General features: G+C 44.3%; 1 long non-coding RNA gene across 1 annotated transcript; it reads left to right on the top strand.

Moving 5' to 3' along the window:
* Positions 1-24,945, top strand: LOC109942179 (uncharacterized). The gene is made up of 2 exons (XR_002264786.2): positions 1-1,123; positions 24,360-24,945. It is a non-coding gene; the product is annotated as an uncharacterized lncRNA (long non-coding RNA).
* The last annotated feature ends 288 nt before the right edge of the window (positions 24,946-25,233 follow it).

Here is a 25,233-nt window from a genome sequence, read left to right as displayed (position 1 = left end):
CCGCACAACGCATCCCCCTTCCTCCTCCACGTCGATCGCGTTGTCTTCTCTCTCACCCTAGGACAAGGGGGACACTACCGCTCCTCTGCCAATGGCACCGAGTGCTCCCCCACACGAAAGGAGTTGTTCTAAAGACTCCTATACTTCCCCTACAAGCCTCGGCAGCGACCATCGTCGATCTATGGACCCTGGTGAGTGGAGGTCACAGATCTACTCCACCGGCGTCGACGAGGTTTGTTTCCCCATCCTGGAGAAGCAACGACGCAGTAGATCTTCATGCACTGCAGTGTCGTCTTCCCCCAAGCCGCAAAGGAATCGCTCCACTCCATCCTCGTTCTTTGAATCGATGTGGTAAACCTTGGCCATTCCCCCAAATCTTCCTGTTGTCCTTCCACCCCCTCGCCTCCATAACCCCACCCACTGTACCGCCATTGTTTGTACCACCATTGTTTCACTTGCTTTCTATTTAATCCATGCTACATTTGACTGCAATTCAGTAAATCGTTAAGTATAATCGAAGTCCCATTGATTTCTGGTTTTGTAGGACATTATGATCTATTTTCTTGATGGTACATAAACTGAGTTTTTATAGCTGTTAGATGCTTGTTGTATTCGTTTGTTTAGTTCAAACTACAGAGGTTCAACAACAGCAGGCTTAGGGTATGTGTTGATCTTAACTCCGTTTTCATTAGCCCATTAGAAGTAATGTGTTATTTTTTGGTTACATTATTATCGTATGGCCGTGAATGGCACCAATACATAATTAGTTGGTACGCACAGACAACTTTGTAAGCCTGACTTGGTGATAGCTGTGGTATTTAGTAATTCACCTTAGTACACAACACTAGCTGTTCATGCATTTACTTATTTGTCATGATATACTCCAATTATCCTAGTACATCTAAATAATCTGGTAAGGTAGATTACAACATTGATTTGAGCTATACACTAACAAACAAATGTTATCCATGTGTAGAGCCTTGTGGTGAAATACTTGTCACTTGTGTCTGTCATCTCGTTTGTTGGTTTGTTTATCTACCTTTTTGCAAGCTCGTCCAAGAGCCGGCCAAAAGCAAGCAAGAAGAGATGTTGATTTACTTATAGTTATAGGTTGTAGTTTTAGGTGTGACACCCCAGTGTCACCTAGGGTTTCTCTCAAATGCCAAACCAAGAACCATTATTTCATGTGAACCAAAGTAAGCATGAGCATCAAATTAACTTAAGTAATAAAGAATTCACCAAGTATATACTCAAAAGTTTCATGATCAAACAATTAAGTCTTTTAAAAAGGGTAAGAATGTGCAACCCTAATAAAACCCTAAGTGAGCCCTATGAGCAAAATTCCAGAAAATAAGGAAAAGGGTAAGAAAAATTTAAAATTATGACTTGAGCCAACTATAAAAATTGAAGTATGTTTAATAAGCAGCAAGAAATGTTGAGAAAGCTTAGCCAAAATAACTCAAATAAATCCCCAAATCAGCCCTTGAACTATGAACCCTTGGAGAAATTCAGATTTCTGAATTTCTGAATTTCAGACCTCTTCCCAAAGATCATCTGCGTTCTCTATTTTTCGAAACTCAAAGCCAGGAGATCCAAATATCAAAGTTGTGCCAAATTCCCTTGAACACATCCTGGAAAAGTTTGAACTCAAACCAAATTCATTTGACACGGTTTTGGCGCAGTTTGACCTCGGGACCAGGCATTCTGACACTGGCACCTTGGTGACGCTACAACTCCCTGTCCCTAGCCTAAAACCGCGCGACGTCCATACACAAAAGACAAAGCTTGGTCAGGTGAACAAATCCTTCACAGTGATCTTGCCCAAATTCGCGAAGATTTGCACCCAATCGGCGCTTGAACATGGGCAGAGGCAACGGGAACAAGTGTTCGACCGTGGCTGACACCCCCGGTTCACGCCCGTTCGCGCACCGCGCCTCCCAGTGCACGCCCGCGCGCGCTCGCCGGTCCACGACCGCCCGTGCACCGCGCCGTGCCTATAAAGCCTTCCCAGGCGCGGCCCACTTCGCCCCGCGCTCACCCTCACCGGCCAGCCACTTTCCCTTAGCTCTGGCAAGCTTAATTCCGCCCGCCATTGCCGCTAGAGCTTCGGCCACCGTGGCCAGCCCACTCCAGCCACCCTCGTGTCGAGCTAGTGCTTCGGCTAGCTCCGCCAGTGGCCCGTGAAGCTTGCCAAGCCCTCGGACCCAGCCGGACTTCACCGGAGGCCCGAGATCGACCTCATCGGACTTCGGTCTTCCGCCGCCGCGCGTGGACCGAGCTATCCAGTGAGTCTCCGACCAATTTCTTGCACCCATATCTTCTCTGGCATCCCGTGAACCTCTCTGACCCATCCAATTGCTCTATCTCGCCGTGACCAGGCCGGACTCCTCGCCACCGACGAGCATCCCCGCCTGCTCGCGTGGACCGACCGACTACGGCCATCTCCGACGGCGACCCGCACACCGTTGTGATCCCCGAGACCTCCCCTACGTCCTCGACCACTTCACCGGAGCAATCTCGCCGCCGGTAAGCCCCTCCGCCCTTTCTTCCGCTGCGGTTACTGTTTAAGATAGAAGAAGGACCTCGGGTTAGGATTTGTAGAACCCGAGGGGTTTTCTGTAACGTCAGTGACTCATGTGAATAGTAGCTTAAGGACTGATTCGCGAGGAAAACTTAAAAACCCGTCAAGGACCCCAGTGCAAAGTGGATTTTCCATTAAACCAATTCTGTTATTCTTTTTAAAATGACCAGAGAACTTAGAAAACCCATAACTTGATGAATTCTTCATAAAAAGTTGTCAAACTAATTTTGCTAGCTCCTGAATATTATGAACTATCATTTAAAAATGGTAAACCCTATGCTTGTTGTTCTAAATTTTAAAGTTTACAATTAAAAACAGAAATCCACCAAACCTAGTTTAATTAAGGAAAATTAGTTTTTCTTCTGTGCTGAACTTAAGAAAATTTGTAGATGATGAAACCTCATTTAGACACTGTTTAAAAATAGTAGGGACCCCAACATTAGAAATTATGATGTAGTTATTCATTTAAAGCTATTTTGCCCAAAACTTAGAGAAAATCAGAAAGGCATTAGAAAGTAATGAACAGTGAGTAAAATTATTTTTCCTAGTTTGCTTATGTAACAGAGAATCTAGGAAAAATACAGAGACCATTAATTTGGACCAGTTTTAAATTAAAATGTTTTATTCAGCCTTATTGGGACTGAAAATCAATTATTAGAGTAGCAAAACTATAACCAAAATGAATAATAAAAATCCAGTGGACTTACAACCCCCAGAGCCCCACTACAAAAATAAAGAGCACCTCAGCCCAACTTTTTAAGTAAGGAAAATAAATACAAAGTGATAATAAGGCATTTTCCAAATAAATCATGAACAACCCCTATTAATGTGATAATGGGCAACCAAAAATTAGCTAAGTTCATGATGAGATAAACTACCAGAGAAAAATGCAAACCCATGAAAAAGAAGCAAATTCACACCTATTGCTAGAGATTTATGAGAAAGGCCACTTAATTCAAATAATGCATACCACCCCTTCCATTAAGCAAAAAGATGCCAAACTTCAGAATGATTGCTCTTGCACAAAATAATAACCAAGAAAAATAAGAACTCTGTTGTTTGATGTTTTTCAAATATAGTGGTAGTAGAAAGCACCCATTTGGCTAGAAACTTGGGAAAACCATAGAAAAATAATTAAAAGTATTAATGACTAGAAATTTGTATCAAGTCATGTTATAACACATAAAAGCCAGAAAAAATGAGTTTTAGAGAATTACCCACTGTTAAATAATAGTTGTAGTTCAAAGCACCCCTTCTGCCCTAAAATTTGGTAATTTTGTCCAGCGAAAACTATTCACTTTCGGATCCCCAAATTTTGAGACAGAGAATCATACACCAGTACCCAGCCAATGTAATTTTTGCAGAATTTTTAGAATTTTATAAAAGCAACTTGTAGTTCAAACCTACTCCAAAACATTAAAGAGAATAAAAGAAAAGGGAAGAAGAAATAAACCTCACCCCAATAAGTCTAACTTGAGAACTTATCAATTCTCCCTAGGACTTAAAAGGAATTCAGTGGAACCCCAAAAATTTAATCTACCACTTACCTTAGCTAAGTTTAACCTGAATTACCAAGTATACCACTAAAGGGTCTTACATAAGTAAAGTTAACCTTGTTTAACTCAAGAAAGATCATACACCTTTAAAGTTGTGATTTCTAAAAGCACATATCATATCATGCATATATCTTACGCATTGCATTCATTAGATTGTAATCTTGCCGACGGAGAGTACGTGCTCATCCCCGAGCAAGGACCTGTCCAAGAGGAGGACCAGGAGCAGGCTTCAGAGGCTGCTATTGAGGATCTCCCCGCAGCCCCAGCAATTGAAGGCAAGCCCCGGTTTTATGCATAACCTGTTAATTATGCTATTTTACTACACTTAATGCCTGTAGGATTGCAATGTGCACTTAAGTGTAGGAGTTGCTTGAAACCTCTAGTTGCATGAACTTAGGATTCCTTTTTGAGATGAATACTAGTATGCTAGGTCGAGTAGCTGCTTGCTAATCAGGATCTCGGTAGAAGTCGAGTGATTTTTCTAGCACTCGCGCGAGGTCAGGAATTGATTGTATTCATCTTGATAACGGGATCTATGTTGGTCTATGGACTTGGATCCAGGGAGGATGCCTTGTCCATGAGACGGGAAAAGGAATTAAGGATTAATGTGTGGATACCTGAGTCAAGCTTTTGAACGTACTAAGCACATGCCGGGAAAAATGGTAACCGGTAAACCTAGTACCTGATTGAAGCCGGGCGCAGACTTTATCCCTCATGCGACCTGAGACTGGGTCTCCCATGCTAGCTATGGTGGGTACAAGTGCGGTCACTGCACGGCGGCAGCCGGGGTCAGTGGAGCATTGTATGCCAAGGCGGTGAGGCCTGGACGCGAACGGGGAATCGATGGGGACGGTTGTCATGTGTGGGGTCGGAGTGTTAGAAATATGCCCTAGAGATAATCATAGAGATGAGCATATTTCTTTGTATCCATGATATATATATTGCTTAATTGAATATCCATGGAAGGCACCTTGTATTGATTAGCAATTATGTGAATTGTTTGTGAGATTCTTTACTTATATGGTTATTCTAAATGATGTCCCTAGTCAGAGTCGATGACTAGCACATGTATTAGTTGATGACTACATTTCACAAGTCATGAACATGGAGATGTTAAACTAATAATGTGGGCGCATGTATGACATGAGGCTGGACCGACCCAACGTGAGATATTGTAATATAGTTCTCTTCTTGCAACATGAATACTGTATCCTTAGACCTGAGATTGTCGCATGTTCTCAAGATGTGAATTGAATTACTTAGGGACTATCAAACGCTATCTCGTAACTGGGTAGTTATAAAGGTAGTTTTGGGTTTGTCAGGAAGCATGCTGTGAGGCATGGTCAGTCAAGATGGAATTTGTCCCTCTCTTTGTGAGAGAGATATCTCTGGGCCCCTCGAGTGATTGGATCAAGAAATGCATGGCCGTGCTAGGGTTAAGAGTTAACCATTGAAAGGATTCCAGTTCACAGTATCGAGAAAGAGAGGTCAGCTTAGAGCCAGACCAAATATCGTGAGACAAAGGGAACAGCATGTACGTAATGTCGCAATGGTTCGTCTGATATGATCTTTACGTGCACATAGGAGTTGACATGTCTTGCTAGAGGCCGCTGTCAATTATTGGGCCAAGTAAGAGTACTCGGGCTATGTCTATTTGTACGTGAACCTATAGGGTCACACACTTAAGGGGAAGGAAGCCTAATTCGGATTAGATCCGAGATTAGACTGGGCTTTAGGGTTAATGATGGGCCTCGACGTCAGAAGCCCACCATAACGCCTATATAATGAGGGACGGGGGCGCGATTAAGAGATAACCTAATTCGCCACCTGGAAACCAGCAGCCGCCGCTCGCCTCTCACCCTCGCCAAGCCGCCGTCGCGAACCTAGCAGTTCGGTACGCGGCGCTTCCTCCCTGTACGTGTGGATACCTCGGAGGTGCTGCATTTGGAGCACTGGGACGAACCGTGCGAGGACGTAAAGGACGCCGACGACTGCACGGCACTGCTCGACGCGTTCGTCTACATCGAGACGTCTTCCGCTGCTCTGCGCGTCTAGTGGTAACTCCATGACCTATAACCGCAGTAGTTCTTGGTATTATGGGGTTGAAAATTTTGTTTTGCGCTAGTGTAGCCTCCCCGTAATCCAACAGTGGTATCAGAGCCAGGTTCTGCGTAGTTTTAGGTCTGGATCTAGGTTCATGAGATGGATCTACTTGATGCACGGTTTGATTAGATCAATTGGTAGTAAAGGGTTGAAGTAGATTACATCGGATATGACTAGAGAGATCAGTTCGTCCTTCTCTGCTGAAGTGGCGAACGTATAGAAACGTGTTTGTCTAACCTGTTTTTGCAGGACATCTTGTGATCGGTATGGCTATTGTGTATATGATGCATGTTAATAAATTATTCATGACCTGCGTGTCGTGACCAGGGCAATACGGCTGGAGCCACATGTATTGTCCAAATTTAATGTAATGACCTGCGTGTCAACATGTGATGATCCAAAGCGTATATGTAATTTGTTTACCAGCATACGTTAGATAGGTCTTGAAGGACTCATCACCTGGAGGATGGCATACCTACATCATGGAGATGGAGATCATCGTGATGGACAGATTATTGGAGATGGGGATCACCATGTGACAGCAAGCCATACCGAATCACAACTGTTGTGTGAATGCCATTCTTATTGTTCTACTTGTTTATATTGCATATATGTCCTTGCGTGCGATGTTATAAGTAGGACGATCCCTCATAAATGTTTAAGCTTTAATGCCTCTTCAAACCTTGCACTATCATAAGTCTTGTACAATTGGTGGTGGGTCTATGAAATTAGGGTGCCACCAGTTTTCCTTGACTAGATAGGTTTGTATCGGATACGAACTGCAGAAAGGGTTGGTTAACTTAAACAAAGTCAGCTTAATGGTTAAGGACTTTGAGGCATAAGGTTGGGAGCCGAGACATAGAGATGTCACCCAACAACAGGAGTCATATATATGATATGATTAGCAAGGAGTTGCTTACCGATCTACCTTGTCTTCTAGCGGTGATGCTAAAGCTCACTAGTAGACTTGTTAGTTGTGGGTTCTGAATCACTAAGTATCAATAGAGGGATATTGATTTTAGTGGGAGTAGACTATTAAATGTTTAATATGATTTACTCTGTCATGGATATTTTTGTCTTAGTATTTTGCATTATTTTGTTGTAGATAAATGGCACCTAGCACACCAACGTTTACTTTGCGATCAATTCTTGAAAAGGATAAGTTAAATGGAACAAACTATACGGATTGGATCCGTAACCTGAGAATTGTTCTCAGGGCTGAAAAAAGGAAGACGTTCTAGACACCCCACTACCAGAGGATCCTGGTGAAAATGCAACTGCTGCAGCTAAAACCGCTTACAAGAAAGCAATGGATACTAATCTTGAAGTGAGTTGCCTAATGCTTGCTTGCATGGAGCCTGAGCTGCAGATGCAGTTTGAGACAAACCATGAGGTGCACGATATGATCGTGGCGCTCAAGGATATGTTCCAGACTCAGGCTAGGACTGAAAGGTTCAATGTGTCCAAAGCCTTTCTGGAATGCAAGCTAGCAGAAGGCGCAGCAGTTGGGCCACACGTAATCAAAATGGTTGGTTACAGTCAGAGGTTGGAGAAGCTAGGCTTCCCAATAAGCCAAGAGTTGGCCACTGATTTCATTTTGGCATCTCTTCCGCCCAGCTATGGAAACTTCATCACGAACTACCATATGCATGGGGCGGAGAGGGGCCTCAATGAACTATGTGGCATGCTGAAAACTGTAGCGGGGGACATAAAGAAAAGCGCTGGCAGCAGCGGCCATGTGATGGCGGTCCAAAACAAACCCAACTTTAAGAAGAAGGGTAAAACTCAAAAGAAGAAGGGCAAGGCAAAGGATACAGTATCCAAGCCAAATCAAAAGCCCAAGGCTAGACCAGCTGCAGATGCAGAGTGCTTTTATTGCAAAGAACTTGGTCACTGGAAAAGGAATTGCAAGCAGTACTTGGCCTCTATTAAGGGTCGCGGCGGTAAGGGTACAGCCGCAGCAGGTACACTTGCTATTCACATTACAGAAATTTTTCTTGCTGATTCTTATATTAATTCTTGGGTATTTGATACCGGATCGGTTGCCCATATTTGCAATTCGATGCAGGGAATGATAAGAAGTAGAAGCGTGAAAAGAGGAGAAGTTGATTTCCGGGTAGGCAATAATGCAAGAGTTGCTGCATTGACCGTCGGGACGATGCAACTCCACCTCCCATCAGGATTTATTTTGGAGTTAAATAATTGTTATCTAGTTCCTAGTATGAGTCGAAACATTATGTCTCCTTCATGTTTGATGAAGGATGGTTATTCATTTGCGAGTGAAAACAATGGTTGTGTGATCTCTAAGAATGGCATGTTTGTGGCTTTTGCATCCATTATGAATGGGTTATTCATTTTAAATCTTGATGATGCACCTATCTGTAATATTAGTGCTAAAAGGCCTCGGCCTAATGATTTAAGTCCTACCTACATGTGGCACTGTCGTTTGGGTCATATAAGTGAGAATCGCATGAAGAAGCTTCATTCTGATGGGCTTTTAACTTCGTTTGATTTTGAATCATATGAGACATGTGAAGCTTGCTTACTTGGTAAGATGACCAAGGCGCCTTTCACGGGTTTACCGGAGAGGACATTAGATTTATTGGAACTCATACATACTGATGTGTGCGGACCAATGAGTACGACAGCTAGGGGAGGATTCCAATACTTCATAACCTTCACTGATGATTTTAGTAGATATGGGTATGTCTACTTAATGAAACACAAGTCTGAATCCTTAGAAAAGTTCAAAGAGTTTCAGAATGAAGTAGAAAATCAGCGTGGCAAGAAAATTAAAGCACTGCGATCAGATCGTGGTGGTGAATATTTGAGTCATGAGTTTACCAATCATCTAAAGAGTTGTGGAATTGTTCCACAGCTTACGCCGCCTGGAATGCCTCAGAGGAATGGCGTGTCTGAGCGACGTAATCGGACTTTATTGGATATGGTTCGATCAATGATGAGCCAGTCGGACCTACCTTTGTCGTTTTGGGGATACGCTCTAGAAACAGCAGCTTTCACACTAAATAGGGTACCGTCTAAGTCCGTAGTTAAGACACCATATGAGATGTGGACTGGGAAGACTCCCAGTTTGACTTTTCTGAAGATTTGGGGTTGTGAGGTTTACGTCAAGCGACTACAGTCGGATAAACTCACTCCAAAATCGGACAAGTGCATGTTCGTGGGATATCCAAAGGAAACTTTAGGATATTACTTTTACCACCTGTCAGAGGGAAAAGTGTTTGTCGCCTGGAACGGTGTGTTCTTAGAGAAAGAGTTTCTCAAAAGAGAGAAAAGTAAACAAAAGGTGTATCTTGAAGAAGTTCAGGATGAGCCAGTGGGACAAGATTCAACAAGTGATGCTAATGTAGCAGAACAAGTTGAGACATCTATGGCAAGAGAATCACCACCACAACCACGAAGGTCAGCAAGGCTTCGCGAGGCACGAGGAGAAGTGCTATTGTTGGGCAATGGGGAAGTGTTGTTGTTAGACAACGACGAACCTGCAACATATTCAGAAGCGATGATGGACCCAGATTCCGAGAAATGGCATGTCGCCATGAGATCCGAGATAGATTCCATGGGAGAAAATCAAGTTTGGAACTTGGTTGACCCGCCTGATGGTGTTAGACCTATAGAATGTAAATGGATCTATAAGAAGAAGAAAGACATGGATGGAAATGTTCACATCTATAAGGCTCGACTTGTTGCAAAGGGTTTTCGACAAGTTCAAGGAGTTGACTATGACGAGACATTCTCGCCAGTAGCGATGCTTAAATCTATTCGGATCATTCTAGCTATTGCCGCATATTTCGATTATGAGATTTGGCAGATGGATGTCAAAACAGCTTTCCTTAATGGAAACCTAGATGAGGACGTGTATATGATACAACCCGAGGGTTTTGTCGATCCGATCAATGCTGGAAAGATATGCAAACTTCAGAAATCCATTTATGGGTTGAAGCAAGCATCTCGGAGTTCGAACATTCGTTTTGATGAAGTGATCAAAGGGCTTGGTTTTCATCAGAATGAAGAAGAAGCTTGTGTTTACAAGAAGTAAAGTGGGAGCGCTGTTGTATTTCTGATCTTGTATGTGGATGACATATTATTGATTGGGAATGACATTCCTATGCTGGAGTCCGTCAAGGCTTCACTGAAAAAGAGTTTTTCTATGAAGGACTTAGGGGAAGCAGCATATATTTTGGGCATAAGGATCTATAGAGATAGGTCGAAGAGGCTTATAGGATTAAGTCAAGATACGTGCATTGACAAGGTTTTGAAACGGTTCAACATGGAACAGTCCAAGAAAGGTTTCATACCTATGTCACATGGTAAACACCTTAGCCAGATGCAATGTCCTGCGACGGCTAATGAGCGGGAGCGCATGAGTAAGGTACCATACGCCTCAGCGATTGGATCAATCATGTATGCCATGATAAGTACACGCCCAGATGTTTCATACGCTATAAGTGCTACGAGTAGGTACCAGGCTGATCCAGGTGAGGATCACTGGACAGCGGTAAAAGGCATTCTTAAGTACTTAAGAAGGACTAAAGATATGTTCCTGGTATATGGGGGTAAGGAGGAGCTCGTTGTAACTGGTTACACCGATGCTAGCTTCCAAACTGACCCAGACGAGTTAAAATCGCAATCAGGTTTTGTGTTCACAATAAATGGTGGTGCTGTTAGTTGGAAGAGTTCCAAACAGGAGACTGTGACTGATTCTACAACAGAAGCCGAGTACATTGCAGCTTCTGAATCTGTGAAGGAAGGTGTTTGGATAAGAAAGTTCCTCATCGAGCTTGGTGTGTTTCCTAATGCATCTAGCCCATTGAACCTCTACTGTGACAACAATGGGGCTATTGCGCAAGCTAAGGAGCCAAGGAACCACCAGAAAAACAAACACGTACTGCGGAAGTTTCACCTCATACGGGAATTCATTAGGCGGGGTGAGATAAAGATATGCAAAATACATACGGATTTGAATGTTGCTGATCCTTTGAAAAAACCTCTTCCACAACCTAAGCATGAGGCACACGTGAGATCTATGGGTATTAGATATCTTCTAGATTAACTCTAGTGCAAGTGGGAGACTGTTAGAAATATGCCCTAGAGATAATCATAGAGATGAGCATATTTCTTTGTATCCATGATATATATATTGCTTAATTGAATATCCATGGAAGGCACCTTGTATTGATTAGCAATTATGTGAATTGTTTGTGAGATTCTTTACTTATATGGTTATTCTAAATGATGTCCCTAGTCAGAGTCGATGACTAGCACATGTATTAGTTGATGACTACATTTCACAAGTCATGAACATGGAGATGTTAAACTAATAATGTGGGCGCATGTATGACATGAGGCTGGACCGACCCAACGTGAGATATTGTAATATAGTTCTCTTCTTGCAACATGAATACTGTATCCTTAGACCTGAGATTGTCGCATGTTCTCAAGATGTGAATTGACTTACTTAGGGACTATCAAATGCTATCTCGTAACTGGGTAGTTATAAAGGTAGTTTTGGGTTTGTCAGGAAGCATGCTGTGAGGCATGGTCAGTCAAGATGGAATTTGTCCCTCTCTTTGTGAGAGAGATATCTCTGGGCCCCTCGAGTGATTGGATCAAGAAATGCATGGCCGTGCTAGGGTTAAGAGTTAACCATTGAAAGGATTCTAATTCACAGTATCGAGAAAGAGAGGTCAGCTTAGAGCCAGACCAAATATCGTGAGACAAAGGGAACAGCATGTACGTAATGTCGCAATGGTTCGTCTGATATGATCTTTACGTGCACATAGGAGTTGACATGTCTTGCTAGAGGCCGCTATCAATTATTGGGCCAAGTAAGAGTACTCGGGCTATGTCTATTTGTATGTGAACCTATAGGGTCACACACTTAAGGGGAAGGAAGCCTAATTCAGATTAGATCCGAGATTAGACTGGGCTTTAGGGTTAATGATGGGCCTCGGCGTCAGAAGCCCACCATAACGCCTATATAATGAGGGGCGGGGGCGCGGTTAAGAGATAACCTAATTCGCCACCTGCAAACCAGCAGTCGCCGCTCGCCTCTCGCCCTCGCCAAGCCGCCGTCGCGAACCTAGCAGTTCGGTACGCGGCGCTTCCTCCCTGTACGTGTGGATACCTCGGAGGTGCTGCATTTGGAGCACTGGGACGAACCGTGCGAGGACGTGAAGGACGCCGACGACTGCACGGCACTGCTCGACGCGTTCGTCTACATCGAGACGTCTTCCGCTGCTCTGCGCGTCTAGTGGTAACTCCATGACCTATAACCGCAGTAGTTCTTGGTATTATGGGGTTGAAAATTTTGTTTTGCACTAGTGTAGCCTCCCCGTAATCCAACACGGAGTACCCTGACATGTCGTGTGTTTAGGTTTACCTTGCAAGGTTAAAACTCGATTCGAATCGTCTGCTTCTCGCAGCTAATGAGACTGCTTGATCCCTTGTACTGCATCGAGTAAGAAGTGAAATGTGGTTACATGAAATAACTTGTTGATTGAACTAATTGATTGTTACCATGAATGCTTAGAAGGAGAAAATCTAGCTAAGTTAATGATGATAGAATTTGAAAAGCTAAAATTTGCTTTTAGAAACAGCTAGTGCTTTTGTCAAACCAAACCCCTCAGCCAAACAGCTGCATAGTCTAGAGGTAGAGGAGTAGACTCCTCACACCGGTTAAGTCTAGCTGAGTATTAGTATACTCAGCCTTGCTTGTGGCACAATTTTTGCAGGTACCATTCAGGAAATGGTTGATGGTGTGACTTGGCCTACCACCCTGCCACCGGGTTGGACGGTCGAGTGGGATGTTGCTCCGGCAGGAGAGGAGCACGAGGAGTAGTGGGCTAAGCCTTGCCCGATTCCTCGATACCGACGACATCGATTATCCGCTGCACTTTATTTTGTGAACTTTATTTACTACGCAAAAAACTCCGATTTATGTAATAACTCCGTACTTAATTTGAGGTTTCCTGTTTTATTGTATTTCTTCTGTGACTCACCTTCGAGTGAGAATGTGGAATTTGATCCTGGTTAAGTGGCTCTATCAGACTAGATCTGAAGGACTGACGGGTTATTCCGATTTAAGGGTGTTACGGCCCCTGAGGCGTGACATGGGCACTTAAGCTGGAATAATTCGGGTGGTTCTGCCACAGCTGGTATCGGAGCAAATTCCACCACAGATGAGGACAATAAACCATGAATACCAATTTTCAAAATCTAAAACTTGCCTAGAAACTGCTATGGATCGTCAGGACTAGACCGCTAGACCTAGGACGAAAGGCCTTAGGCATAGAGGGAGAAATAGGTGGCTAATTAATTAGGCCTCGTGGGCCAGTACTTATATTTTTAAGGATGCCCTAAAAAGCACCCTATTTTCTTTTGAGAGGCAACGTTTCTTCCAGCATGCATGCATTATAAAACATAAAGAGGAATTAAAATTTTGAGCTAACCCCCTTTCTTTAAAACCATCTGGGCTCTCTTTTTCTTTTTCCTTCCACCATAATCTTTATCTTTGATTCCCTTCCGCAGATGAATTCACCCACCCCCGCCAGTGGAGGAGACTCTCGTTTCAGTTCTGACTTCCTTTCTCGCGATGGCTTTCCTTCCATATTGTGGGAAGTGCTTAACTCCGCCGGTTACCCTACGCCCCCTTTGTACACGGTGCAGTTGTATGAGGAGCATCGGGTACTTCGTTGTCGGGTCTGGCTGACTTTGGAGGCTCATCCTCTTCAGCCGGGTTGGCGTTCTCTTGATTCTGAGACGATTGGACTCAGGACGGACGACACCGTTGAGGCAGCAGCCATGAAGACTCTGACGACTTTTTGTGGCTACCATCCCCTGGAGATGGTGATGCACCCCTTGGGACTCTTCCCTGCTGAGAAGAAGGATGATCCCATGTGGTGTAACCGCGTGAGCCATGTAAAGGATGTGTGGGCGATGTATCCTGACTTGGTTGGGAGGGTCACTGTTCAGTGCATGAGTGCGCTGTACCGCCTTCAGGCCCTTCAGAGCGATGCTATGGCACTTCTTGCTAACACCGCTCAAACTGCCAAGCTCACTCTCGATAGTCAGGATGATTTTGTGGTCGACCTATCCACAGAGTTGGTGGAGAAGGATCTGCAGGTGGAGAGGATGAGCCAGCGCATTGCCACCCTGGAGCAGCAAGTGGAGATCCGAGACAACACTATTGATGTCTTGGAGAACCAGCTTCACGATGTGCAGAGGGAACTCGAAGAAGCGAACGACCACTTGGACATGCACCACCTGGAGATGGAGGCCAATGAAGCCGGAAGCGAGGGAGAAGAGGCTCCCAAGGAGCTAGGACCAGCCCCTGGTGCCAATGGGACTACCTCCGCGATGCCTCCTTCACCCGTATCCAGTGTCGCTTCCACAACTCAGGGTTAAGTAGTCACTTTGACACTTTTAGGCGGATAGAAACCTATGCGAGCTTAGAAAAATCACATTTTGGACTAGGCTTATGGTACTTTCCCCTGATTGATGTAACCCTGTAAACTTTTGAAATCTGTGGGATATTTGTCACCATGTTATCTTCATTTTGAACCTAATATTATGATTATGGCATTTTTCCTTCCATATGAGATGATATCTCGTCGTTCGAAACTGTGAGTTGGGATAACAATGGCGGCAATCTCTGTTTTCAGATGGCAGCTAGGCAGCGTCGCGGGCAGAACGAGCAGGTTCCCTCGCCACCTCCTCCAGCTCCCACAGTGCAGGAGCTGATGGCCCAGCAGAATGAGATTCTGCGATAGCTCTTGCAGCGCCAGCCCCACCCTCAGCAGCATGGTGGAGGCCAGCACCAGCGACCTCCGGCTATGGCAACTTACCAGGAGTTTCTGAGCACGCAGCCGCCCTTGTTCACCAAGGCAGAGGATCTGTTGGACGCCGACGTATGGCTTCGCGTCGTCGAGTCCAAGTTTCCCCTCCTCACGGGAGACTGCCCTGATGAAGCCAAGGCTCGCTTCGCCGCACAGCAGCTTCGTGGCCCTGCTCGGACTTGGTGGGACCACTTCCGTGCTATGCTCCCCGCTGATCGTGAGGTATCTTGGGAGGAATTCAAGACTGCCTTCAGAGGACACCACATCCCAGCTGGCATTCTTGATCGGAAGTTGAATGAATTTCTGGCCCTTAATCAAGGAACCCGCACGGTACTGCAGTATGCGCAAGCCTTCAACAACTTATGCCAGTATGCAGGGTATCATGCCGATTCTGATGAAAAGAAGAGGGATCGCTTCCGCAGGGGTCTCAATACCAAGCTGCGGGAACGACTCAACACTGTCCGGGATGATAGCTTCAATGAGTTGGTCAACATGGCCATCTCCCAGGAGGATTGCGTTGTTGCTCACCGGGCAGAGAAGAAGAAGAAGGCACCAATGGCAGCACCATCCGCTCAGGCTCAGAGGTTCCGGATTGTTTCTCACAATCAGAGCAGGGGTTTTCAACAGCAGGCAGGCAGATGGGTGATCAGGCCACCTCAGCAGCAGCAGCAGGCACCCAATCGCTACCCAGCTCCCGCCCCAAGGAACAATCAGCCTCCGCAGCAGCAGCAGTTCCGCCAGGGCAATGGGAACAAGTGCTTCACTTGTGGCAATGTGGGCCACTATGCCAAGAATTGTCACAGGAACCAGCAGAGGCAGATGCCAGCACCAAATCAAGACAAGGGAAGAAAGCAGAAGGTGCAAGTCAGGCAAGGGAAGCTCAACTTCACTACTCTGGAGGAAGTACCTGAAGGAGCTCCTATCATGACCGGTACCTTTTCAGTTTATAATCAACCTGCTTTAATTCTGTTTGATTCTGGTGCATCTCATAGTTTCATTAGCCAAAAGTTCAGTGCTAAATGCAAACTGCCATTCTCTCACTCAAAAGGGTCATTCATGATAGTCACACCTGGGGGTAAAATTTCAACTAATCAATTAAACCAAAGTGTGCCTATTCAACTGGGAAGCCACATTGTCAAAACCATTCTTCTTGTGTTGGGATTGGAAAATGTGGACATTATTCTAGGAGCAAATTGGATGACCTTGCACCAAGTTGTGCTTGATGTAGCCAGCCGTACCATGGAAGTTAATTCTCCATTCTGTGGGAATTTCACTTTAATTCTGCCTAGTCAGGGTTCTTCTCAGTCATGTGCTTTCTCTATGACGGAGTTACCTCTGAAGAAGATCCCAGTGGTCTGTGAGTATGCAGATGTCTTCCCTGATTTCCAAGAGGTATGCCACCAGACCGGGAATTTCCAGGAATGCCAGTGCTTTCTCAGTCATGTGATTTCCAGGAATGCCACCAGACCGGGATATTGAATTCGCCATCGAGTTGCAACCGGGAATGACCCCAATTTCCAAGAGGCCCTACCGAATGCCACCCGCCGAGTTGGCAGAATTGAAGAAGCAATTGCAAGAGTTGCTGGATAAGGGATTTATTCGCCCTAGCACTTCGCCTTGGGGGTGTCCAGCACTATTTGTGAAGAAGAAGGATGAAAGCTTGAGGCTGTGTATAGATTACCGCCCTCTTAATGCGGTAACTATCAAGAACAAGTATCCTTTGCCTCGTATTGATGTTCTTTTTGACCAGTTGGTCGGGGCCAAGGTATTTTCCAAGATAGACCTTCGCTCTGGCTACCATCAGATCAAAATACGAGCAAGTGATATTCCGAAGACGACATTCTCAACCAGATATGGGCTATATGAATTCTTGGTGATGTCATTCGGGCTGACAAATGCACCAGCATATTTCATGTATCTGATGAATTCTGTTTTCATGCCGGAATTGGACAAGTTCGTGGTGGTTTTCATTGATGACATTTTGGTGTACTCAAAGAACGAAGAAGAACATGCCGGGCATTTGCATGTAGTGCTTCAACGTCTGCGAGAGCACCACCTTTATGCCAAGTTATCCAAGTGTGATTTTTGGCTAAAGGAAATCAAATTCTTGGGTCACTATCTCTCAGGCTGGAATAGCTGTTGACCCTGATAAAGTGCAAGAGGTGATGAACTGGAGGCCACCAACAACTGTTCGCCAGATTCGGAGTTTTCTGGGATTAGCCGGTTATTACCGAAGATTTATTCCGGACTTCTCTCGAATTGCGAAGCCTATTACTGAGTTGCTAAAGAAAGAAGTCAAGTTTAATTTGTGTGGAGTCAGAAGTGCGAAGATGCCTTCCATGCATTAAGGCAGCATCTGACCACAGCACCGGTATTGGCGCAACCCGACAGCAGCAAGCCTTTTGATGTATACTGCGATGCCTCTGGCACCGGGCTAGGTTGTGTCTTGATGCAAGACAACCGAGTCATTGCTTATGCCTCAAGAGCACTCAGGCCTCATGAGCAAAACTATCCCACTCATGACCTCGAGTTAGCAGCAGTGGTTCATGCATTGAAGATGTGGAGGCACTATCTAATGGGAACCCACTGCAACATCTTCACTGATCATAAGAGCCTTAAGTACATTTTTACTCAGGCTGATCTCAACATGAGGCAAAGAAGATGGCTAGAGCTGATAAAGGATTATGACCTGGAGGTACATTATCACCCAGGAAAAGCTAATGTGGTAGCAGATGCCTTGAGTCGGAAGTTGCAATGCAATTGTATTCTGATGGATTCTCGCATTAACACCTTGTGTGATGAGTTGAGCAAGATGCAAATTGAAGTGATTCCTTCTGGTTCTTTGTCTCACATTTCTGTTGAGCCAGCTTTGCAAGACCAGATTATCATGGCCCAGCTCAGTGACAAGGGAGTGCAGATTATCAAGAAGAATTTCCATCAGAAGGTTGAGAAGTATAGTTGTTTCCGCCAGGTTGAGAAAGGTGTGCTATGGTTCAAAAGCAGATTGGTGATTCCTAAGGATCAGGACCTCAAGAGGAAAATTTTGGATGAGGCTCATCTCTCCAAATTCTCTATGCATCCGGGAAGCACCAAGATGTACCATGATCTGAAGCCTTTGTACTGGTGGACCAGAATGAAGAGGGAGATAGCCCAGTATGTATCAGAATGTGACACCTGTCAGAGGATAAAGGCAAGCCACTTGAAGTCAGCTGGAGCTTTGCAACCACTGTCCGTACCTTCGTGGAAGTGGGATGACATCAGCATGGATTTCATTGTGGGTCTACCCAGCACCTCTCGTCATTATGATTCAATTTGGGTTATTGTGGACCGATTGACGAAAGTGGCACATTTTCTTCCTGTGCACACCACTAATAAGGCTCAGAAATATGCAGAATTGTATATTGACCGGATCGTGTGTTTGCACGGATTACCTCGGACCATTGTTTCTGACCGAGGAGCCCAATTTGTTGCCAGATTTTGGGAACATATGCAAGGGTCTCTAGGAACCAAGCTAATCAGGATTTCAGCTTACCACCCACAGACTGATGGTCAGACGGAAAGGGTAAACCAAATTCTGGAGGATATGCTGAGAGCTTGTGCGATCGATTGTGGCAAGAACTGGGATAAGCACCTCTCCTTGGCAGAGTTTGCTTATAACAATAGTTATCAATCCAGCCTAAAGATGGCACCTTTTGATGCTCTCTATGGAAGAAGGTGCAGGACACCACTCAATTGGTCTCAACCTGGTGAAAGAGAAGTTTTTGGACCTGACTTAGTGACTGAAGCCGAAAGGAAGGTCAAACTAATCAGAAAGAATCTAGAAGCTGCTCAGGCCAGGCAGAAGAGCTATCATGATAAAAGAAGGAAACCTCTCCAGTTCGAGGTGGGAAGTTTTGTATACCTTAAGGTATCACCCACCAAGGGAGTGCAGAGGTTTGGGATCAAAGGCAAGCTAGCCCCTCGTTACATCGGACCTTATGAGATCATAGAAGCATGTGGACCCGTGGCATACAAGCTGAAGTTACCTTCAAAGATGTCTGCCATTCACAGTGTATTCCATGTATCTCAGCTGAAGAAGTGTGTTCGATTGCCGACCGAGATCATAGCAGAGCCAGAATTGGAGATAGAGCCAGATCTATTGTACCAAGAGTACCCCTCCAAGATTCTGGATTGCAAAGAAAGATCAACTCGGGCTAAATCGATCAAGATGTACAAGGTCCAGTGGAGTAATAACTCAGAGGAGGAAGCTACTTAGGAAACCGAGGAATTCTTGAGATCCAACTTCCCCGATTGCCTACCTAAGGAAGCTGGTACGTAATCACCCCCAACCCCTCCTCCTGCCCTTCGAATCTAATTTCCAAAAATATGATCTTAATTCAGAATGAAGTAACTGTGAAGTAAAACTTAAAAGGACTTCCTTCTGAAGTTGCAAAGAGAATGACATTCGAAGAGCAGTTTTACCCTAATAATAGCAACACTCACCCATTTCTTATAAGTCTCACCCTTCGCTTCACCCTGGGAGGACTCTGGCCCGAATCTCGGGACGAGATTCCTTTAAGGGGGGAAGGTTGTGACACCCCAGTGTCACCTAGGGTTTCTCTCAAATGCCAAACCAAGAACCATTATTTCATGTGAACCAAAGTAAGCATGAGCATCAAATTAACTTAAGTAATAAAGAATTCACCAAGTATATACTCAAAAGTATCATGATCAAACAATTGAGTCTTTTAAAAAGGGTAAGAATGTGCAACCCTAATAAAAACCCTAAGTGAGCCCTATGAGCAAAATTCCAGAAAATAAGGAAAAGGGTAAGAAAAATTTAAAATTATGACTTGAGCCAATTATAAAAATTGAAGTATGTTTAATAAGCAGCAAGAAATGTTGAGAAAGCTTAGCCAAAACAACTCAAATAAATCCCCAAATCAGCCCTTGAACTATGAACCCTTGGAGAAATTCAGATTTCTGAATTTCTGAATTTCAGACCTCTTCCCAAAGATAATCTGCGTTCTCTGTTTTTCGAAACTCAAAGCCAGGAGATCCAAATATCAAAGTTGTGCCAAATTCCCTTGAACACATCCTGGAAAAGTTTGAACTCAAACCAAATTCATTTGACACGGTTTTGGCGCAGTTTGACCTCGGGACCAGGCATTCTGACACTGGCACCTTGGTGACGCTACAACTCCCTGTCCCTAGCCTAAAACCGCGTGACGTCCATACACAAAAGACAAATCTTGGTCAGGTGAACAAATCCTTCACAGCGATCTTGCCCAAATTCGCGAAGATTTGCACCCAATCGGCGCTTGAACATGGGCAGAGGCAACGGGAACACGTGTTCGACCGTGGCTGACACCCCCGATTCACGCCCGTTCGCGCACCGCGCCTCCCAGTGCACGCCCGCGCGCGCTCGCCGGTCCACGACCGCCCGTGCACCGCGCCGTGCCTATAAAGCCTTCCCAGGCGCGCCCCACTTCGCCCCGCGCTCACCCTCACCGGCCAGCCACTTTCCCTTAGCTCTGGCGAGCTTAATTCCGCCCGCCATTGCCGCCAGAGCATCGGCCACCGTGGCCAGCCCACTCCAGCCACCCTGTGTCGAGCCAGTGCTTCGGCTAGCTCCGCCAGTGGCCCGTGAAGCTTGCCAAGCCCTCGGTCCCGGCCGGACTTCACCGGAGGCCCCAGATCGACCTCACCGGACTTCGGTCTTCCGCCGCCGCGCGTGGACCGAGCTATCCAGTGAGTCTCCGACCAATTCCTTGCACCCATATCTTCTCTGGCATCCCGTGAACCTCTCTGACCCATCCAATTGCTCTATCTCGCCGTGACCAGGCCAGACTCCTCGCCGCCGACGAGCATCCCCGCCTGCGCGCGTGGACCGACCGACTCCGACCATCTCCGACGGCGACCTGCACACCGTTGTGATCCCCAAGACCTCCCCTACGTCCTCGACCACTTCACCGGAGCAATCTCGCCGCCGGTAAGCCCCTCCGCCCTTTCTTCCGCCGCGGTTACTGTTTAAGATAGAAGAAGGACCTCGGGTTAGGATTTGTAGAACCCGAGGGGTTTTCTGTAACGTCAGTGACTCATGTGAATAGTAGCTTAAGGACTGATTCGCGAGGAAAACTTAAAAACCCGCCAGGGACCCCAGTGCAAAGTGGATTTTCCATTAAACCAATTCTGTTATTCTTTTTAAAATGACCAGAGAACTTAGAAAACCCATAACTTGATCAATTCTTCATAAAAAGTTGTCAAACTAATTTTGCTAGCTCATGAATATTATGAACTATCATTTAAAAATGGTAAACCCTATGCTTTCTGTTCTAAATTTTAAAGTTTACAATTAAAAACAGAAACCCACCAAACCTAGTTTAATTAAGGAAAATTAGTTTTTCTTCTGTGCTGAACTTAAGAAAATTTGTAGATGATGAAACCTCATTTAGACACTGTTTAAAAATAGTAGGGACCCCAGCATTAGAAATTATGATGTAGTTATTCATTTAAAGCTATTTTGCCCAAAACTTAGAGAAAATCAGAAAGGCATTAGAAAGTAATGAACAATGAGTAAAGTTATTTTTCCTAGTTTGCTTATGTAACAGAGAACCTAGGAAAAATACAGAGACCATTAATTTGGACCAGTTTTAAATTAAAATGTTTTATTCAGCATTATTGGGACTGAAAATCAATTATTAGAGTAGCAAAACTATAACCAAAATGAATAATAAAAATCCAGTGGACTTACAACCCCCAGAGCCCCACTACAAAAATAAAGAGCACCTCAGCCCAACTTTTTAAGTAAGGAAAATAAATACAAAGTGATAATAAGGCATTTTCCAAATAAATCATGAACAACCCCTATTAATGTGATAATGGGCAACCAAAAATTAGCTAAGTCCATGATGAGATAAACTACCAGAGAAAAATGCAAACCCATGAAAAAGAAGCAAATTCACACCTATTGCTAGAGATTTATGAGAAAGGCCACTTAATTCAAATAATGCATACCACCCCTTCCATTAAGCAAAAAGATGCCAAACTTCAGAATGATTGCTCTTGCACAAAATAATAACCAAGAAAAATAAGAACTCTGTTGTTTGATGTTTTCAAATATAGTGGTAGTAGAAAGCACCCATTTGGCTAGAAACTTGGGAAAACCATAGAAAAATAATTAAAAGGTATTAATGACTAGAAATTTGTATCAAGTCATGATATAACACCTAAAAGCCAGCAAAAATGAGTTTTAGAGAATTACCTACTGTTAAATAATAGTTGTAGTTCAAAGCACCCCTTCTGCCCTAAAATTTGGTAATTTTGTCCAGAGAAAACTATTCACTTTCTGATCCCCAAATTTTGAGACAGAGAATCATACGCCAGTACCCAGCCACTGTAATTTTTGCAGAATTTTTAGAATTTTATAAAAGCAACTTGTAGTTCAAACCTACTCCAAAACATTAAAGAGAATAAAAGAAAAGGGAAGAAGAAATAAACCTCACCCCAATAAGTCTAACTTGAGAACTTGTCAATTCTCCCTAGGACTTAAAAGGAATTCAGTGGAACCCCAAAAATTTAATCTACCACTTACCTTAGCTAAGTTTAACCCGAATTACCAAGTATACCACTAAAGGGTCTTACATAAGTAAAGTTAACCTTGTTTAACTCAAGAAAGATCATACACCTTTGAAGTTGTGATTTCTAAAAGCACATATCATATCATGCATATATCTTACGCATTGCATTCATTAGATTGTAATCTTGCCGACGGAGAGTACGTGCTCATCCCCGAGCAAGGACCTGTCCAAGAGGAGGACCAGGAGCAGGCTTCAGAGGCTGCTATTGAGGATCTCCCCGCAGTCCCAGCAATTGAAGGCAAGCCCCGGTTTTATGCATAACCTGTTAATTATGCTATTTTACTACACTTAATGCCTGTAGGATGGCAATGTGCACTTAAGTGTAGGAGTTGCTTGAAACCTCTAGTTGCATGAACTTAGGATTCCTTTTTGAGATGAATACTAGTATGCTAGGTCGAGTAGTTGCTTGCTAATCAGGATCTCGGTAGAAGTCGAGTGATTTTTCTAGCACACGCGCGAGGTCAGGAATTGATTGTATTCGTCTTGATAACGAGAACTATCTTGGTCTATGGACTTGGATCCAGGGAGGATGCCTTGTCCATGAGACGAGAAAAGGAATTAAGGATTAATGTGTGGATACCTGAGTCAAGCTTTTGAACGTACTAAGCACATGCCGGGAAAAATGGTAACCGGTAAACCTAGTACCTGATTAAAGCCGGGCGCGGACTTTATCCCTCATGCGACCTGAGACTGGGTCTCCCATGCTAGCTATGGTGGGTACAAGTGCGGTTACTGCACGGCGGCAGCCAGGGTCAGTGGAGCATTGTATGCCAAGGCGGTGAGGCCTGGACGCGAACGGGGAATCGATGGGGACGGTTGTCATGTGTGGGGTCGGAGTACCCTGACATGCCGTGTGTTTAGGTTTACCTTGCAAGGTTAAAACTCGATTCGAATCGTCTGCTTCTCGCAGCTAATGAGACTGCTTGATCCCTTGTACTGCATCGAGTAAGAAGTGAAATGTGGTTACATGAGATAACTTGTTGATTGAACTAATTGATTGTTACCATGAATGCTTAGAAGGAGCAAATCTAGCTAAGTTAATGATGATAGAATTTGAAAAGCTAAAATTTGCTTTTAGAAACAGCTAGTGCTTTTGGCAAACCAAACCCCTCAGCCAAACAGCTGCATAGTCTAGAGGTAGAGGAGTAGACTCCTCACACCGGTTAAGTCTAGATGAGTATTAGTATACTCAGCCTTGCTTGTGGCACAATTTTTGCAGGTACCATTCAGGAAATGGTTGATGGTGTGACTTGGCCTACCACCCTGCCACCGGGTTGGACGGTCGAGTGGGATGTTGCTCCGACAGGAGAGGAGCACGAGGAGTAGTGGGCTAGGCCTTGCCCGATTCCTCGATACCGACGACATCGATTATCCGCTGCACTTTATTTTGTGAACTTTATTTACTACGCAAAAAACTCCGATTTATGTAATAACTCCGTACTTAATTTGAGGTTTCCTGTTTTATTGTATTTCTTCTGTAACTCACCTTCGAGTGAGAATGTGGAATTTGATCCTGGTTAAGTGGCTCTATCAGACTAGATCTGAAGGACTGACGGGTTATTCCGATTTAAGGGTGTTACGGCCCCTGAGGCGTGACATGGGCACTTAAGCTGGAATAATTCGGGTGGTTCTGCCACATTAGGTGTAGCTGGTGGTTTTGCCCAGAGGAACTCTTGGTAGTTTCATCTGAGTGAAAGCTTTTAAGTTTACATTTACTGACCACGCCATGAACTGCAACGACGTGAGCATCAGTTTTGAAGGTTTAGCAAACTCTGGCATTTTCTGACTTTCATGTTGTCCATCTTCCAAATGAAGCCGTTTTGGAGGCAAATCTAGTTTTATCTGCTCTCTGTTATGTCATTACTAATTTTGTATATTTGTAAGTGTTGTGGCAATACTGATTAGTTATGATTATTGAAAAATATAATTTCATGGATATGATATACATATTTGTCCTTCTTTAAGACACTCTGTTTTTTGTGTGAGTGCAGTGGCAAATGTTTTTGGTTGTTGGCCATGAATTTATTTAGTATTTTATTTGATCTCATGAGATTAGATACATCTCTAGAAGCTTTGAAGGATATTCCTTAGTCGATGTGCCCAGATGATGGTTTTCTTGACCAGGTGACATTTGCTATTCAGCCATTACTAAGTAACCTTGAAGTATAATTTATTTAGTATGCTATTCAGCCTTTACTAAGTAATCTTGAAGTATAATTTATCTGCACTATTTGATTTTTTGTTCTGTGCTACCAGCTAACCAGGGTGATTAAAAAGTAGTGTTGGCCATTTTTAACTATGTCAGCTCACCTAGAAAATTTTCCTTAACAAAGCATCCCAAATACAACATAATGTCCTCTAGAGAAAACATTGGAATTCTTGGTCTTGGAACAATGTCCCCGTCTGCAGGTCTGGTTCTCAGATAAAATGAGCATTTCTTTGAGCCTCATTCTCTACCAATGAAGCACTGACCTGTGACTAGAACTGAACTATAGTCTTCGTAGTTTCACTACAAT

Source organism: Zea mays, chromosome 9 (genome assembly GCF_902167145.1).
Source record: "Zea mays cultivar B73 chromosome 9, Zm-B73-REFERENCE-NAM-5.0, whole genome shotgun sequence".
NCBI lineage: Eukaryota > Viridiplantae > Streptophyta > Magnoliopsida > Poales > Poaceae > Zea > Zea mays.
Note: the sequence above shows the minus strand (reverse complement) of the source record. Positions and strands in the feature narration are given on the sequence as shown.